General features: G+C 45.0%; 1 long non-coding RNA gene across 1 annotated transcript; it reads right to left on the bottom strand.

Annotated features, from left to right (window-relative positions):
- Window positions 1–1,773: 1,773 nt before the first annotated feature.
- LOC142446975 (uncharacterized) lies at window positions 1,774–13,188 on the bottom strand. The gene is made up of 3 exons (XR_012784049.1): window positions 13,042–13,188; window positions 5,625–5,810; window positions 1,774–2,016 (listed from the first exon to the last, which is right to left on the bottom strand). It is a non-coding gene; the product is annotated as an uncharacterized LOC142446975 (long non-coding RNA).
- Window positions 13,189–18,797: the final 5,609 nt, after the last annotated feature.

An 18,797-nucleotide genomic window follows, 5' to 3' on the forward strand; every position in this document is an offset into this window, starting at 1 on the left:
ATTGGGGCTCTTACAACTCTTATAACAATCCATACAGCAATTGTGTCAAGCATATTTGTACATATGTTGCCATCATTCTTTTCTAGACATTTACTTCCTATTGAGCCCTTGGTATCAACTCCTCTTTTCCCCACTCCCTACCCTTCCACCCTTGTGACCCCTTGATAAATGATAAATGATTGTTATTTTCATATCTTACACCGACTGCTGTCTCCCTTCCACCATGGTTTCTATTGTTTGTCCCCCTGGAAGGGTGCGTGTGGTTACGGGTTGGTCATTGCGATTGGTTGCCCCTTCCTCCCCTCATCTTCCCACCTTCCCCATATTTATTCAGTTTAAAGAAAAGTTCTACCAAAATTTAGAGTCATCAGATGCCATGAAACTTGATTCCATCCCAGTTCTGGGTTCGATTTTTTTCTGTACCAAAAAATAATGTTGATATTTGTGGCTTAATTTCTCTGGATGGCCTAAGAGCTGGTGGTTTAGTTGAAGCTTATCTCCAGCCTTTGCCACCTCCATCCTACCACATTTAATCCTTCTGACGCCGATTTCAGCACCATCCGTCAGTGTCCCCGAAAGTCACGATGCAGCGTTGGCAGAAAACAGCTCTCCCACACAGAAGCATTAAGTGAAGGATGAATTTCCTGCCATTTCCTCAGTTAAAAAAGGCTCTCCTGAGCTCTCTTTGTCACCACCTAGCTTCCCCCAAACACCCCAGACATAGAAGAGGAGCATGGAAATGGGTGGGAAGTCTGTCCATGAGCATTAATGATGGCTGCCCAACATGATTGATGGGACCAGTGAGGCTGAAAGAATTTCCTTCCATTTATAGCAGACTTCTGCCTTTCATCCCCCCAGAAGAACCAGCTCCTGTGCCTTAAATGGAAGGATCATCTGTGTGTGATAACAGTACAATTTTTTACCTACCAGTAAATTTTAGCTTGACAGATGAATGAACAGAGGAATCTGTCAGTGCAATGTGAGAGATGAAACATTAAGAAAGGAGAATGAACTGCAAGATAGAGCAAAGACAGGAGCCGTGCAAAGGTAGGCCACGCGAACAAGATCTTGAGTTGTGTTCACAGATACTGTTAGACAGATATCATTTTTAATTTTTGTGTATAAAAATAACCACCCAGCTTGTCTGTGGATCTTGGTTAGAAAAGGTCCTCAGGCCCTTGAGTGAGGCAGCCACACCATGTCCTTTATCTTACCTAGGAACTTTGTATCAACAAAGAAGCTTTGAGGTTGGAGAGGAAATTTTGGAAATGTGGAAAAGTCAGTGTTAGCTTGGAGATAGGCTTATGCGTGTCTTCTATGTACCCAGAAATGCAATCAGTCTTATCTAACCAAAAGGCGAGAGCCCAAACCCACTGCTCGTTCATTTGGACCCATAATGACCCTCTCGGACAGAGGAGAATGTCCCCACAGGAGCTCCAAGGTTGTAAGTCTTTATGGAAACAGACTGTCACTTCTTTCTTCCATAGAGTTGCTAGTGGGTTCAAACTATTGACCTGTTGACTAGCAGCTGAGTATGCTAACCTGTGTGTCAGAAGGGCTCCTAACTATAAGGGGCCACCTTCAGACAGAGTGCCGATACCTGGCTGAAATGGGCCTTAATTCACATGAACAGTAATGGAACACATGGCTTCCCTGCCCCTTTGTGTCCCCTCAGCAGCCTCCGTGGCACAGAGTACAGGTAGCATTGTGATTGCCACGTTAATGCTCTAAGAATGGAACCATAAAACGGATGCACAAATAGGATTGCACCTTATTTATTTTTACTAATTTCTATTCAACTGCTAATTTTCATGAATACATTTGAGTATCCACCTGCCTTTTCTAGTTGATAGTCAGTCTTATTCACAAAGAAGCATGTGTTGCTGCAGACGTGATGGGTCACTGTGACTTAACTGAGAGAACAGAACTGGTGATTGAGCTAATCCAGGGGTGTCAAACTGGGGACCTGAGGGCCCCATATGGCCCCCAAGATAATTTTTTGAGGCCCGCGATGCTCTGAAATAAAATGAAAACAGAAAAAAATTGTTATGACAAAAATAGCACTTAGGAGAGATGGAGGCAATACCATACATACAACTCCTTGTTAACCCTTTAACTACTGAAGACGAGTCTACACGAAGCCAGTGCCTTTCCTGGGGGCTGTGGACGTGTATAAACGCGCTGACTCAGTTCCGGCAACGTTTGGAAGTGATATGTCTGCCACTCTCGGTGTCACTTCATGTAAACAGATCCCAGCAGCGAAAAGGTTAAAAAGAGCACTCTGGTTGTACTGTTATGAATCATACCTGGTGGCAGTAATAGTTAACAATTTTAGAGGGAAGCTATTATGATCGCGCATCATGTTCATCAGCTGTCCAACATTTTGTGTTTTTTAATTAGTTCCTTTGTTATATTTCCTGGTCACAACATAAGAGGTAAGTGAAAACTAGTAGGAGAAAAGCGCTGGCAAGTTTTGGGTATAAAAGAATAGTTTAGTTTTATAAATAAATTAAATAAAATAAATGTTTAAAAGCAATTATATAGTGTTTTAATTATCCTATCTATATTCCCGAATCCTCACTTCAAAATATTAATTTAACAAAATGTATAAATGTGATGTGACCCTTGTGAATTTTACCTGTTGCACCAAATGGCCCAAGTTTTCATTGAGCTTGACACCCCGATCTAATTTAGCCACTAGAAGAAAAGGGAGTAATGAAAACTTTCATAGTAGAAAAATATGAAAAGAAAATGATCAAAAGCAGAAAAAGAAAAATACATGAAATCATTTTAAATAAAAACCAATAAGTAATAAATCTCAACACATTGACTCAACGGCAACAGAGTCTAGAGAAACCCAAATCAAGATGATAATGTGAAACCATTTCGGACGCCCTAGGAGTGTCGTAGGTGCTCTGATGGTGTAGTGCATTCCCCAATGGGCTGTGCAACACAAGGTCGAGAGGTGGAACCCACCAGCTGCTCTGTGGGAGAAAGATGAGGCTTTCTCCTCCCATAAAGATGTACCGTCTTGGAAACCCATGGGAGCAGTTCCGCCTTGCCCTATAGCGTCACTACGAATCAGAATAGCCTGCATGGCAGTGAGCTTTTGAAGATTGGTATTATTAAAAACAAATTACAAAATAAATAAATAAATAAGGGAAACAACAAATGTTGGTGCGTATGTGAGAAATTGAAATGCTCATCTGTTGCTGGGCAGGGAGGTGGGGGAATTGTAAAATGTAGCCATCATGGAAAACAGTTTTATAGTTTCTCAAAAGGCTAAACATTGAATTTCTATATGACCTAGTAATTCTATTTCCTCTTTACAAAAAGTAAATCTTGTGCGTGTGTGTGTGCGTGCGCGCACGTGTGTGTGTGTGTGTGTGTGTGTTTCGGTTTTGATTGCTATCACAACAAAGCCAGTTGGAATGGCTAGGTAGATTCTGGTCCTGACTTGAAGAGAAATCCATGTGACTTTGCATCTCAAATTCTCTATTTGCAAAAGTAGGAAGGGTGACTAATTCTCCAAGATTCCTTCTAGTTTTAAATTTTCTAACTGCTTGTTATATAACTAAAGAAATTGAAGTGGAGTTCCTTTGCTTACCCATTCACTCAGTTATTAAGTATCCTTTCAACAAAATTCTTTGGAATTCATTGTATTCACTAAACATTGAGCTAGAAATAGGGTAGGATCCAAAGTCTGAGGCCCTCCTCTTACCATTTAATATGCTAGGACTGGAAACAGATGCACATCGAAATAATTTTGTTGATGTTGGAAATAATCGACATAGATCTATCTGAAAACCCCAAACCAAACCCACTGCCACCCAGTCAATTCTGATTCATAGAATTTCCAAGGCTGTATTTCTTCTTCTTCTTCTTCTTCTTCTTCTTCTTCTTCTTCTTCTTCTTCTTCTTCTTCTTCTTCTTCTTCTTCTTCTTCTTCTTCTTCTTCTTCTTCTTCTTCTTCTTTTTAAAGAGATTGATTAGAAGGTTAATAGGTTTCTATGAGTCAGGTTCCACAAACAGTAAGGATACTGTCATTGATCTCCTTAAGGCCAACTCTCTTTCTGGCTTCCGGTCTCTGTCACACAGTAGCCAAGTCTCTCTACAGTCCTTCGTCTCAGTCACATGGTCCATTGGCCTTGGCCTCCATATGCCAGGAAGCCACTGCCACTCAGTCCCACAGTTCCATTCGTCTCAGGGCAGATGAGGAAGAGGTGCCCCACAGTCTGGGCACTGCTCCTCTGATTCTCTGGGCTAATGTCGCTGACGCATCTGGTCTCAGCAGCCCAGGCTTGTAAATCTTTAAGAGAGAAGCTAGACTCGACTTTATCTTTCAGAGTAACTGGTGGGGTTGCTGCCAACATGATGTTAGTTGACCCAACAGTGCCCTAGGCTTGCTCACTGCCATCACGTCAATGCTGCCTCATTGAACCCACGAACTACTTCTGTATCCATGCTCTCTTTGCCCTCACAACAAGCAGTTAAGGCATGGTTTTTATCCTGATTTTCCTGACGAGGAAGGTAAAACTTGAAAAGACCTAGATTGGGAGTCCTGGACTGATCACTGGAAGGTCTCTAGCTTGACTCCACCAGCAGCTCTGTTCCAGAAAGACCTGGCAACATGCTTCAGTCAAGGTTCCAAGACAAACCAAAAAGAACCAAAGAGCAGTCACATCAATTCCATTCCGACTCATTGCGACCCTATCGAGCAGAACCGAACTGCCTCTTTGAGTTTCGGAGACTGTGAGTTTTGAGGGGATCACAGAGTTCCGTCTTGTGCCCGGTGGGTGGGAACCATTGACTTTGAGGCTAGCATAGCCCACAACACCACCAGGGCACCTCCACAAAGATCCTTGTTGTTGCTTTTAGGACCGCCATCGAGTCAGTTCCAACTCATAGCAACCTTCTGCGCAACAGAATGACACACAGCCCAGTCCTGCCCCGTCCTGACGATTGTTCCTGTGCTGAGCCGTGGGGTCAATCGATCTTGCGGAGAGCCTTCCTCTGTCTCTCTTCCCCTCTACTTTACCAAACATAATGTCCTTCTCCCGAGACTGGTCTCTCCGTAAGATTACAATTCAGAAGTTTCAGAAGCATTTCTACTATGTCCGGTAGAGTCACGAGAGTTGGAATGGCTTTGACAGCAGCAACAATAGGGCCGTGCCAAAGGTCTCAAAGACATAAATGATGGCGTTTGGATTTGCATCCAGAGCTTGTGACTCCAAAGCCTATGCTCTAAAAGATAACGTCTGATGTTATGCACTTCAGCAGTACACCCTCCAGAGGCCAAATTTTAAATTACAATATCATAACATAGCAGTTGTAAGGTCTTGGTCAAGGGAGCCCAGGGTGACTAGCTGTTAGCAACTATTGAACTACAAGGTCAGTAGTTCAAATCCACCAGCTGCTCCATCTGAGAACTATGAGGCTTTCTGTTCCTGTAAACTGTTACAGTCTTGGAGACTCGTGGAGGCAGTTCTACTCTGTCCCAGGATCACTGTGAGTTGGAATCACCTTCCTGGCAGGGAGCGTGAGTTTGAGTTTGGTGCTCTTGTGGAAGTCATCTACACCCTTTACTACTTTTTTCTCATCTGTAAAATAAAGATAATACTTACCTGGATTCGGCTAGGTCTTCTCAAAACAGATCTCTCGATAGAATTCGTGTTGAAAAACTTGACCAGGGAAAAGCCAAGGAGAGAAGATGGGGACCTTGAAACTGAAGAACGTTGTGTATCAGGTGAGACCACGTAGAAACTTCTAGAGGATGACTTGCGGATGGAAGTGTCTGTGCTGCAGCCACACTGAAAACGAAAACAAGGGAGCCAAGAGCTATCAGATCAAACCCGAGGATAGGAGAGAGGGAAAGAAGGTTGTGTCTTGTATCAAATCTGGAGACAGCGTGCCAAGGCTACAGGGGAATCTCTAAGCCAAAGTCAGCCATCAGAGGAGTCCCTTGTCTCCTAGAAGCAGTACTGCCTCAATTCTGGGCGAATTGAGTCCATTTCAAAGCAAAACAGTTGGGACCCTTGGTCAATTATACTTCCTGTAGTTGGAAATCTATGAGATCCATTGTCATGGACACCACACTACCTATCTCCAAGACTCCCTAGGATTCAGTAAAGTAGTATATGGAAGATTCATAGCCTGTCACAAAATAAGAATTCAAAATATAGTAACTGTGTTAGAAGAGGCCCACGGCTGTAACAAATCCCCAAATGACAGCAGCTTAACACCATGTCAGCTCTTTACATTTGTCCCTTGTCAGAAAGGGGTGGGCAAGATTTTTCCACAGTCATTCAGGGACCCAGTCTTGTCAACCCACAAGTTACATGGGCTCTCCGGTTAAGTAGGGAGAGCATCGAGAGAGCAGTAGAGCTGGGGAGTGCTGCACAGACTGTTTGTGGGTGTGGCACACACCACTTTCACTCACAGTGTATTCTCTAAGAAAGTACCTACATGGTCACCCCTAGTCCGAGAGGTCTGGGAAACATAGACCCCAAGTGAGAAGCTACAAGTACACAGTGGGAGGAGGAGAACAGATCTTGGGTGGAGACTTAGCTCCACTCCAGTAGCAATTGTTCATCATATTCTACTGCCATAATCTGAAGTGGCGCGCACGTACAGGGTAAAGGACCCATTCAATCTCAGGGTTATTCCACTTTGGCGAAGCTCAACTTCAACCGCTCAGTATGAAGGCTGAGATTTTATTCTTGAAGGCCGTATGTCCCCTTCCCCAGGACTGAGCATGGTGGTGACACTTGGATTTCCTTTGATCTAATTTGGGATATATAAACTTGGAACAAGAAAAATATGCGCTTTGTGTCATTTGTACATAAGACATTTCCCCTCTTGGCATTTCTAGGGATAATTAATGATATTTCCCCCTCCTAAGCACTCTTCATGCTTCATGAGCTACTATGAAAAGAAATCGCATGCTCTGATGTAGAAGCATGCATATTGAATGTCTTGTCCTTCATTAAGCTTTTTCCTCTGTGGTCGCCCGTGTGTTGACAGCACTTCCCTTTTGAGTTGCAAAGAAGGGCTTTGAGGGAAGAAAAGCAATGCAAAGAATCTCAGTTCAGTTGGTTACTTTTGGATGAGTTAACTCCGCTGGTGTCAATAACAAAAGAACAACCCAAATTCCCAAGCAGGCAAGAGTTCAGAAAGCTATTTTATTTTCAAGTTGAGTTGATATCCAACATATTTGATTTTTTTCCCAAAGTAATAAATCTTCTCTTCCAAAGTCAACAAAAAGATAATCTTATAGTTGTGAAACCTTTCGTAGGCTTTGCGAATAGCCTACAAATACCTTACTGTAGTGTGGCAGGATACACAGCTTCATTCATTCACTTAATGTATGTAATGAATACCTTCTGTGTGCTGTGCCCTTCTCTAGTCGTGGGATGTCAGTCCACTGTAACTTATGGGGAAACTGAGGACCATTAAGGGAGTTAGTTGATTGTACCAACCTGGCCGATAAACACATGTGGGATTAATTGAAGGGCAGAGAGATAAATGGCTCACCGAGCCTCACCTTTCTGGTCTCTTGCTCTTTGCTCCTCAGACCAGAGTGCAGTTGCCTTGCTTGTTCTGTGCCTCTGTTTGCAAGCTACACTACCTGTGGGACACCTAACCCGTGGACTGTATTGCTGTAATTTGAGGTTCCTTCAAGACCTGATTCACCACACCATTGGAATTTACATCTCTTCAGCTGGGGACTGTGGGACCCTGTCATCTGGCTGATTGTTGGTGACCTGCCTTGCTGTTTGCTGCCTGTGCCTGGATAGCCTGAATTGCTCTACTGAGGACTACCCGGTGGCCCTCAAGACTTGAAGGACTGCCAGTGTCTCACAACTGTCTAATGGGAGTGAGTTGAACTGAGTCATTTGTACTGCTTTATAGATTAATTAATTGTTTATGTCATGTTATATATCTATCTGCATATATATATAATTATTAGCGCTCTGATTTTGTTTTTCTAGAGAACTTTGTCTAACACAACCATGGATAAGTGGTTTTTTCCCCGTTCACATGCCTTGCCAAAGGATTAGAATTTTCTTAAGACCTAAGATGACCCAAATCCATTGGATTTCAACTCATAATGACTCTGTAGGACACAAGAGAACTGCCCATAGGGCTTTCGAGGCTGTAATCTTCACAGTGGCAGACTGCCAGATCTTTCCCTGTTGAATGACTGGCTGTTTCCAACCACTGACCTTTCTTTCAGTTGGCATCTGAGCTTAACCACTGTGCTACCAGGACTCTTAGAACCATTTATTCTATATTCACCAAATATAAGTAGGGGTTTTATAACAATGTAAAAGCGCATAATATTTTGCTCATTTTCCAGATGTGGAAACCAGGGCTTAGAAAGAGGGAGGAGCCTTACCCAAAATCACAGGGCCTGTAAGGGGCAAACTTGGCAGTTGAAGCCAGGTCTGTCTATAAGTAGAAAACAAGTTGCCAGAGAGTTGCTTCTGACTCAGAACAACTGCACGTGTGTCAGAGTGAAACGCTGTTCCCCTGTGTTTGCAATGGCTGGGTTCTCAGACGGAGATCACCAGCCTCTTCCTTCCAGGCATCTCTGGTTGCACGGAAACCACAGCCCTTCAGTGACTGCTGCCATGGACTCCCCAGGGAGTGGGGCATTCTCCTCTGCCTGAACTGACTTGCTGCTGACAACTGTGACCAAGGGACCCTGCCCTTTTGGCCACAACTGATTGGATAAGGATTGGTACCTGCCATAAGAGCGGCTTTCCTTATACCACCGAGAGGCAGACCTGAGGGCACAGCCCCCCATGTGGGCATCAGTTGCGGTTCAAGCCTTGCCCGTTTAAGGTGAGTCACTGGCCTCTGCCTGGTTTTGTTGGGTTCGAGTCCCTTGCTGACTGTCCCAGCTCTTTCCCTGATAACTGGAAGGGGCCGTGCCATTCCTCCTTCAGGCTTCCTTTGTTTTCCCTGCCTGGGGCATGTCTGGAAATGAGCGCCACATGCTTTGGGCTGCCAGTCGCAAGATCAGCAGTTTGAAACCACCAGTCTGCTTCACAGGAGAAAAATAAGACTTTCTCTTCCCGTAAAGATTTACAGTGTCAGAAATCCACAAGGGCAGTTTCACTCCGCCTTATAGAGTCCCTGAGGAGCCCTGGTGGTGTAGTGGTTAGGAGTTGGGTTATGATCCACATCATCGGCAGTTTGAAACCACCAGCAGCTCTGCAGGACAATGACTGGGCTTTCTACTCCCATACACAGTTACAGGCTCAGAAATCGACAGGGGTCTCTGTGAGTCAGCATTGACGAGACGGCAGTGTGACTGTGGGGGCTTACAGGGGTCCTAGGAGTCAGAATGGACCGGAAAGCAGTAAGTCCGGAGAGTTGGCGCAACTGCTGCTTAATGTTCAGGGCCCAGTGAGAATGAGGGTTTCTTGCTTAAAACCAATGATTAAACATTTCAAGATGGCAATGGCAGTGTTAAACCCAAGGTCAAAGCCTTCTGAGTGCAAGACCCTCCTAAATGGAAGAGTTCTAAATCTGTGGAGACTCGCCTCCCCATGGTTGCTAGCACTTGGTCTGTCTGTTTAGTTCTTGCTCAGTTACAACTCTGTCCCTGATTTCCCAAGACCTTGACAACCTGCCTCGCCATGAGTCAGCCCTCAGACCCGAACAGCCTCACGGACACAGCTCACCCACTTAGCCTTGCAATGTGTGAAGACAGGAGACTGAGAGAATGGGAAAGGGAGAATGGTGTCTATGGTTGGTGACGTATTTGCTTACAACGATGCCTGGCATTCGGAGTAAGGCTTGCCTTTTATTAAATATTATATCTCCGCATTCTGTGGTTGCTTTTCAACTTGGCCTGAGCTTCTTGAGGGAAATTTTGGAACATTGTTGCCAAACAGCAACACAGAGGTCCATATTTATGTTATAAGAGCCAGTGTGTCTTCACGGACAGTTTCCTCCTTTGTTGGACCAATTAAAAACAAAACAAAACAAAAAAAACCACATATCACAGCATTATTCAGTCCAGTACACCACACCCTTCTCTTGTTTAATGTTATTGACAACAGCCGGGCAGACTACGTAAGTCATATCCAAATGGAAAACACTGGCTCCCATGCATCCTGTTGTGAAATGCTCAAGCATCGGGCTGACAAAAAGAGAAATATTAGCAACCATCAGGAGAAAGGAAGATGCAAGAGAGAGAAGGTCCAGAGGTCCCGCTCTAGAATGGGTTGAGTATGCCCAAGACTCAAGAAGAACAAACATTTCCTTACATGTACCCAATCCGATGGTAGGAGTTTCAACTTCTGTATGTAATTTTTCAACAACCTTATGCAAATAGGTAATACGTCTCTCCTGATACAGACAAGAAAACTAAGGCTCAAAGAAGTAGAACAATGCTCATCAGCACAAGGCCTGTGATTGGCAACACTGGAGCCTCAAAGGTCACTCCCTTGTTTGCATTGTTCCCCCTCCAAGTGGAAGTGATGTCTTGGTCTCGTAGCCACCAGTGATTGGACAAGGGTTGGACACCTGGTACGAGGGCAGACAACCCCAGAATTGGTCAGCAGTCTGTGTAACTAAAAAGTTGATGTGACTTCATCTGCTTTCTCTTCTTATCACCTTAGAATCCGAAAAACTCACAGCCAGGTGGCCACCCGGGCCATGTGCAAACCTAAGTGAAGAGAGCTACAATTGGCAAAAAGAGGTGGACACAACACAGTACGTGAAAAAAGAGAAACAGATGTCAAGGAAAAGTAAATGCGAGAATGAAAGAGACAGAGACAGAGCGACAACGCGAGACAGAGGAGAGATGAGAACTGAGAGAAAAAGACAAATCCAAAGAGAATGGAGTCCTGACAAAAGCTTCCTTGGGTTCTGATAGAGTCTTCTTTGGGTCTTAAGGAGGCCTGGCTACCCTGTCCTAGAAATCCCTCTAAGTGTGTGGATCCTCATCACAATCTCTGTCACCTGTACTTAGGCGAGGGGCCTCTGGACTCTGACTCCAGCAGTCTGATGCCAAAGGCATCCTTAGTCCACCTGCCTACTGCATCCTTCATTCACATGAATGACAACACCCATGTACCGCTCCTACTGAAGTTTCCATAGACCAAGATTCTGGTTTCTGTTGTTTTGGTTAACGTTTTATTGCAACCTTCCTTTCATAAAGCCTGTAGCCCTGTCTCAGTGTGATGCCCGCGTCACATCTCTCAGCCCCTGGTCTGTCTCCAGACATCCTGCCACCACAATTGTGATAGCCACCTTCTTAGTTGACTTGGTTGGAATCGAGGGACAACAAGGAGTTGGTGGTCATACTTGGAAATTGACTCCACCTTCAATCCTTTAAATGCAGAATTCACGTTCTCTGCCCATATCCAGATAAGGTTTTGGTAGAGTCAAGGGATTCATCTGGAAATATAATTAATGAAAGTAGAGGCAATGTTGCCCAAAGAGTAAGGCATATGTAGCCTCTACCTTCTTGTCTAAGTTCTCTTCCTTGGGCAAGAAAATCGGCCAGTGGAAACCTAATGGTTCACATAATCTAATCTGCAACAGATCATGGGATAGCACAGAATCAGGCAGTTTAATTCCTTGAGCAAAGGCTAGCCAGTAGTTGGGGGTGGAGCTGACTTGACAACTGCTTATAACAACATCTGTATAATGAGCGTGAGCAGATGACATGAACTGAGATCCCTTCCAGCTCAACAGGCTAAGATCCCAAGATAAATGCCCTTCCCTTTGATGACTGGGTTAGGCTGGGTTTCCTAGAGAAACCATTCTAAGGACGCTAATACATTTAGAAGAATGAGCTTTATATCAAAGAGCAATTTTTTATGAAGAAAAGATCACAGGCCAGTCTTGATCCAGTCTATAAGTCCAATACTAATCCACAAATTCTTCTTCAGACTCATGTAGCACATGCAATGCTGTGTGGGAATGTCACAAACCAGTGGGTGCAAACTTTTGTGGATCCAGTGGTAGGAGAAACCTTTTCAGGGCTCTCACAAGTCTCCGTGTGGTTCTGACAGTGTGGCTGTGGCAGCTCTCCATGTGACTCAATGGCAGGAAGGTGAAGCAGAGAAAGAGTGTGTGTGTGTGTGGCCCACCTCCAGGGAGGAAAGGAAGTTCCCAGAATCCTCATGAGAAGGCCACACCCACAAGGAGGCACCATCAAGTTGTCACCTGATTGACAGGCTAAACTCCACCCCATTCAGTTTTAATACCCTCAGGTTGACACAAGATCCTGCATCCTTTATGAAATGTGTGCTCTATCATCATCCTTATTCCAGCTGAAAGAGCCAAAAAACACCTAGGAGCATTGCTGAGCGGTTTACTAAAGTGTTAAATAAGCAGAGAAGCTATGAAAAGATGCACATTGAAGGCTTAAGGAAAATGGAAGGCATCTCCCATAGCAGAGAAAAATCTCACCAACAGGTCCAGGAACCTGTGGGCAACTGCATAGTAGAGATGCAAGGGCATATCTTTTGCTGAATTGGCTAATTTCTAAACTAAGTATCACAGCAGGTCTGGTTTGAAGGCTTTATTTAGGTAAAAGTCTCATTGAGCTTCAGATTCTGAGGCCTCGTCTGACTCAGAGGTTCAGAATCTTGGCCTGCAATTCAGTGAGTCATGCTGATGAAATTTCAAGAGAAAAGGACATTTTTAAAACGCAGCAACTGGCTATACTTCTTTTTCCAGGTTATTTTAGTTTATCTCCTTTTTCAAGGGGCCCCTATATGGTTCTGGGTGATACTGCCTTTCATGAAGCCTGCCCTTGGGCCCTCAGAGACCCATAACTTCAGGGCTTCCTGCTATGTACTCCTTTTAAGGAAGCCAGTCAAAGACTGGGGCACTGGCCCGCAGGCCTCCTCTGACCCTCCTTTCTCTGACTGCGAGCTTGTGGTTCCGAGAGGAGTTTGAGTTCTCTGGGGAGCCCAAGGCTGGGGCTAACCTGGGTTGGGCTAGATGGACCACCCCGGTGCTAGGAGTTTTACCCAAGAAAAAGAATGGAATGTGGGGTCTCCTTTTACCAACCTCATCATTCTTCGGACCCTCTCTGTGCACAGGCCCACTTTGTGCCTTTTGACGAAGCTTCCTCCCAGGGCAGGCCATCAAAGCTGACTCCGGCTTTGCAGTCAGAATGCTTCCATCAGGAATGAGATGTCGAACAATTTCTCCACTGTTTTCTGCACAACAGAGGATTCTGTTATAAGCAGGCAGGCGTGGCTCTGTTCCCATTTTTATTTACCCTGATGGAGAGCTTTTCCTCTTCAATGTTGCCGCCCCTCCTCAGGGACGCATTGTCTCCTGGGGTCACTGGGATTCCCGTCAACAAATCCAAATGGAGCAAAGAGCTACTCAGGTCTTCAGGGAACATGATTGGTAACTATGGACCCAACTTCAAAAAAAACCCCTCACTGCAATCACTTGAGTCAATGCCCACTCAGAACTGCCCTTGTCAATTTCTACTATGGGAGTAGAAAGCCCCCTCTTTCTCCACCGAAGTGGCTAGTGGTTTTGAACTTCTGACCTTGTGTATCAAAACCCAATGCATAACCACTGTGCCACCAGAGACCTAGTGAGATTTGAAAAGTCTCCAAAATTCCAAATATGGGGGAAAATTCCAAATATAGGTGAAAAAATATTGCTATAAAATCATAAACTCTTTATTAAACAAAAATATCAACATTTGAAGCTATTCTTATTTTTCAGTGTCTCCTCCCTAGGTGTCTAAACTTCTGAAATTGAAGTTTCCATTTCTCTAAGCCTTTCCTGAAGAATTCTACCCTCTTTGATTTACAGCACATAAAAATGGCGGTTTGGAAATCCTCTAGGGCAGTGGTTCTCAATCTTTCTGATGCTACAACCCTTTAATACCATTCCTCAGGTTGTGGTGACCCCAATCATAAAATTATTTTCATTGCTACTTCATCACTGTCGTTGTGCTACCGTTATGAATCAGGCAACACCTGTGAAAGGGTCGCTCAAATCCCCCAAGGGGTCGCGACCCACAGGTTGAGAACCACTGCTCTAGGGCCTCAAATTATGTCCTTTACAATGTTCTTCAAACTTAGGGGGACAAGGAAGTTGCAAGGAGCAAGACAGGGGCTATCAGGTGGGTGAGGTAAGGCTTCCCAATGACATGTCCCAAACAGAGCAGGTGCATTGTCTTCATGAAAATGAAAGTTCCTGGGGTAGCTTCCCTAGCCGTTTTCTCACCAACGCAAGTGTTGATTTTCGTCAAATGTTTGCGTAATAAGGCCCAGTGATTATCCCGTGTCCTTCAAGCAAATCTACCAACTCACCTCTTTGGAGCCCTTACCACAAAGCGGACCTTTCTGCCTTGAATTTCAGTGACCTCCTCGATCCCTTCAAAAGCCACTGTTTGGACTGGGACGTCCTTTCAGAAGGCACCCGAATGAGGCCAAAACAAGTGTATTCTTGAGAGAACTTGTCTGCAATCATGGCGGATGGCGGAGACAGGTTTAAATGCACTGGGTTTGAAATAAGCCCGTGCATGTGTGAACTAGAACCCCAGGAAGAGCACTTTCTGTCACTCACGCTTGTTCCGAGTCCTCTGGGCATCCAGGTAGCCGTTACGTAACAAACGCTGCCTATGTGTTAGCCATAGGCCATCACTGTGAGCGCCATCGAGTCAGTCCGACACACAGCGGCTCTGTGTACAGCAGAACAGACACTGCGGGTCACTGTGCCGGGCAGGAGAGAATATTGCCATGAGTAAGATACAGTTGCTGCCCCCAATGCACACATATCTTAATGCTGGTCAACTACCAGTTATAATACAAGGTCGTGTGTTTTTTGTGCAGGCCTATATAATATTTTATAAGAGAAAAGAGATGGAAAGTTAGAGAGGGGCCGAGCTCCAAGGAAAAGAGAAAGGCATTTCTTAGTCATCAAGAAAACAAACAGAGATAAAATAGAAACTTTTGGTTTGAGTAAACAATGTGTTGAACAAGCGCGACTGATAGCGAATCACAATGCCACTTCACTGGTGACTCTGCATGCGCTAGTTCTGTCCACCCCACTCTCTCATTGTCAAAGCCATGGTGGGAAGAAGGATAAGTGGATAGGAAAACTTGTGCTTGTGCTTGGCTTTTGGCCCGATCAAGGACAGAATAAAGGGTGATGGAGAATGAACCAGATAGGGAAGGGATTCCTTTGGACAGAGCTGCTCCTGTTCTTTCCCTAGGGAAAGGAGTGGAGTGTTATTGGGGAGCATTGGAGACTTTCCTTGCAGTAGGGAGACACCAGTAATGCCCCAGTCATGCCCGGGAAATGGACCACAAATGGGGGCTGACTCCCGCCGCAAGAGGGCAGGGAAGAGCGAGACAGAAAGCATCTCCGGTGGGCCTTGAGAACTTTCTTCTCCAGGGCAGGCCATGCATGGGTTCTTGCAGTAGCTTCTGTGGGACCTCTGTTCTGTAGTCCCCTTGGCTGATAGCTGTGTCTTTATTTCTGGTGTCACTTAAGGCATCAGGGAGCAAACAACTCCAATCTCTCTGCCCAAATCCTCTCACTTTGCAGGAGGCACCGTCAGACAGAAATAAGATGACCAGCTTCATGATGATTCTCTCTGTGGGACCCCCCGTACCGAGGGTACATATTACCCTGAAAAACTTGGGGAGTTCAGTTCAAATCGACTCACCAGAACTCTCCCGGCTCTCCTGCCAGGATAGCACGTTCTGTCTCGCCCTTCCCCACCCTCTTGTGGCGGGAGTCAGTCCCTAGTTGTGGTCCGTTTTCCCGGCATGACTTGGGCATCACTATTGGTGTCTCCCTACTGCAAGGAAAGTCTTCCAATGCTCCCCAATAGCACTCCACTCCTTTCCCTAGGGAAAGAGCAGGAGCAGCGCTGTCCAAAGGAATCCCTTCCCTATCTAGTCCCTTCTCCCTCACCCTTTATTCTATCCTTGATCTGGCTGGAGCCCAAGTTTGAAGGAGGTGCTTGACCTCCTTCTTTTGAAATTCTGCATCTTGGGAGGATGCTCTCGTACTTGAATATTGATTTCTATCTCACCGGAGTCTCTGTGATGGTAGTGGGAAGAAGACCCCCATTCTTCGAGCCTGTTAAGTCTCAATGTCATAACAACCTGCTCTAGGCAGGGTGTCACCAAGGATGTTCAACTCAGCTTTGTCTGGGTTTGAAAGCAGAGAATGAGATCTCGCAAAGACCTTGTTATTTCCAAGATCTGGTCCATGGACCTCATCAGTGAAACTTCTGAGATCCTGCTCACATCCTAAGTGCATTTTTTCCCATCTAACTTTCCTGGGTAGACTCTGGGGAGGGGCGGCCTGGATTACACACTGCCTGTGTGTCAGCCTTTATAAGTCCCTGGGTGCGGAGACTGCTGGTGGCCGGGGGAGGTGATGTGGAGCAATGGTTAAAAGCACAAGCTTGGCTGTTACACAAACCTGATTTTGAGACCTGGTCAAGATACTTGCTTTATTTTTTTCCATAATTCAGATAGAAATAGAAAGAATAGTGTACTTCAAGGGCTTCGTGGAGTAGGAAATGACATATTATTTATAACTGGCCCACATATAGACTGCTCTGTAGCAAGTTTTTGGTTATAGCTGGGAACAAACAGATGTTAAGAGGGTCTGTGTTTCCTTACACAGAGGATTTCTGCATTTACAGAAAATTGTCTCACTCTGATCTCTGGTGTGAGTCCCACACAGCATTCCTACAGTGGGTAGCAGCAGAAATTGAGATTGCTCCCGTTGCAGAAGGCACTTCACTTTGCCTGTTGTTGCTCCACCCATACGCTGTGTTGGAGAGTGAAATGATGCTCTCACGAGCCAAAGGAGAGAGGCATAGAAGCATAGCACAGGGACACCTGGATCTCCAGCACATCATTAACCTCATGCCACCTCAATATAAATCTGCTCCCAGAATCCCAACACTAAAACTTTGAGCCCTGCGTAGGATGGTGAAAACTGAGTCAACGTTGGATGAGTCACTGACATGAGACCACACAATGACTCAGGCAGAGGCAGCCTGGGGACACATTTTTTCATCTGAATCCTTTAAACTGCCTCTAAGCAGACAGCTACCCTTGAGGAAGAGAGGTCTCCAGGACAAAAAGGGGTGGGACACATGGTGAAGCAACAGTACCCTCCGCTGAGGAGGAGGATGGTTCTAGCTCGGAGCTTTGTGCAATAGATTCGAATGGTGTTTTGTTATTCCCGACCCCATTTAGCTGATCACAAACTCGTCACTCACCTAAAATCCACTGGTTTCCCTTAGGGACTCATCCTTGCTCCCCAGCTTCTAGTAACTGCTTGTGCTTCAGCATTAGTGGAGCCCTGGGTGCAGGCACTGCAAAGGGCAGGGGAGGTGACGCTCAACATGGGCTTAGCTGTGGCACCAACCTGGATTTGAAATCCAGCATCACATATGACATGATCCTGGGAAAGTCACTTACTTGCTTCATTTTTTTCCTGTAATTAAAAGATAAAATATATGAGACACTGCTTATAAATTGCCTACAAAGCACGAAGAGGTCTGTAATGAAATACATATTCTAATATTCATTAAGGATTTGTATTTCCATTAATGATGTTCCTTCATCACAATTTTGCCTATTGTTTTGAATGTTAAACAATTTTTATTATTTATTTGGGTGCAGAAGATAATCTATGTGAATATACAAAAGAAAAATCAAACTGGATCAAGGATCTAAGCCATATATCGGACATAAACTCCTTTAGAGAAAGGCCCAAACCAGCCCCTTTTGTGTTTTCGGTGCCTGGCAGATGGCGTTCAGTAAGTGGATACAAATCAGTAAAACAGTGAATGGTGTGTGTTTCCATCTTAAACATTTTTGAAGTATGGCTCATTCACATGTGTGCATAGTCATTCATCAAGCAAGCCTAATGCACGCACAGCTCTGCCCCAGACGTTGTGTAACACACGGAGTAAGGCTTGCCTTCTGCATACAAAACTCTTGATAACAGTCACATGACACAAAACAAATCACCTGCAGTCCAATCAAGTTGATACCAACTCGTGGTGACCCCTTGGGTGTTAGAGAACAACTGTGTTCTGTGGAACTTCCAGGGGCTGTTATTTGAGAAATAGATTGAAAGCACCTATGGGTGCTTGAACCTCCAACCTAATGTAGGTTAGCAAATGAACACATTAACCACGTGCTCCAAAACACAAGCACACAGTAAAACACTGGAGACTCGAGGCACTGAGTGACCATAAGTCTTAGGTTAATGCTAAAAAATGTCTTTGAGGCAGAATCGGGACTAGGGACTTGGGAAAATTGATGGCTCTACCAAAAATCAAGAAGAGATGAGACATCCGGAAGGAGGCCCAGGACTATTAAAGGGCTAACAGCACAAGAACCCGTGTCATCTTCTGCAGCCAATAAGGAGGCTGGCTGGGCCAGCCTCAGCAGGGAGTGCGTGAGAGATGGCTGCTGCTGTGACTTGCTGTTAAGTCCATTCTGACTCGGGGTCACTTTAAGTATGAAAGAGCTTCTTATCCATAAAATAGGTGGTTGGAATCCCAGGAGATCAGGCCTCAAATGTAGATTCCTAGGCTCCCCTATTAGCCATAGATTCCTAGAGCTGGGACGCATTTTACAAGCACTCCCAGGTGATTCCGATGCCTTTGTCTACAGACCCCGTGCTACAGTGGAAGGACTACAAGCAGATGGTTTAAACAACCAGAAATCCACTCTACTGTGGCTTTCCTTTCTAGGCAGTACTGAGATAGGTTTTGCCATTCAATGCTCTTGCATCCTATCTCTTGTAAGATA

This window comes from Tenrec ecaudatus, chromosome 4, assembly GCF_050624435.1.
Source record: "Tenrec ecaudatus isolate mTenEca1 chromosome 4, mTenEca1.hap1, whole genome shotgun sequence".
Lineage (NCBI taxonomy): Eukaryota > Metazoa > Chordata > Mammalia > Afrosoricida > Tenrecidae > Tenrec > Tenrec ecaudatus.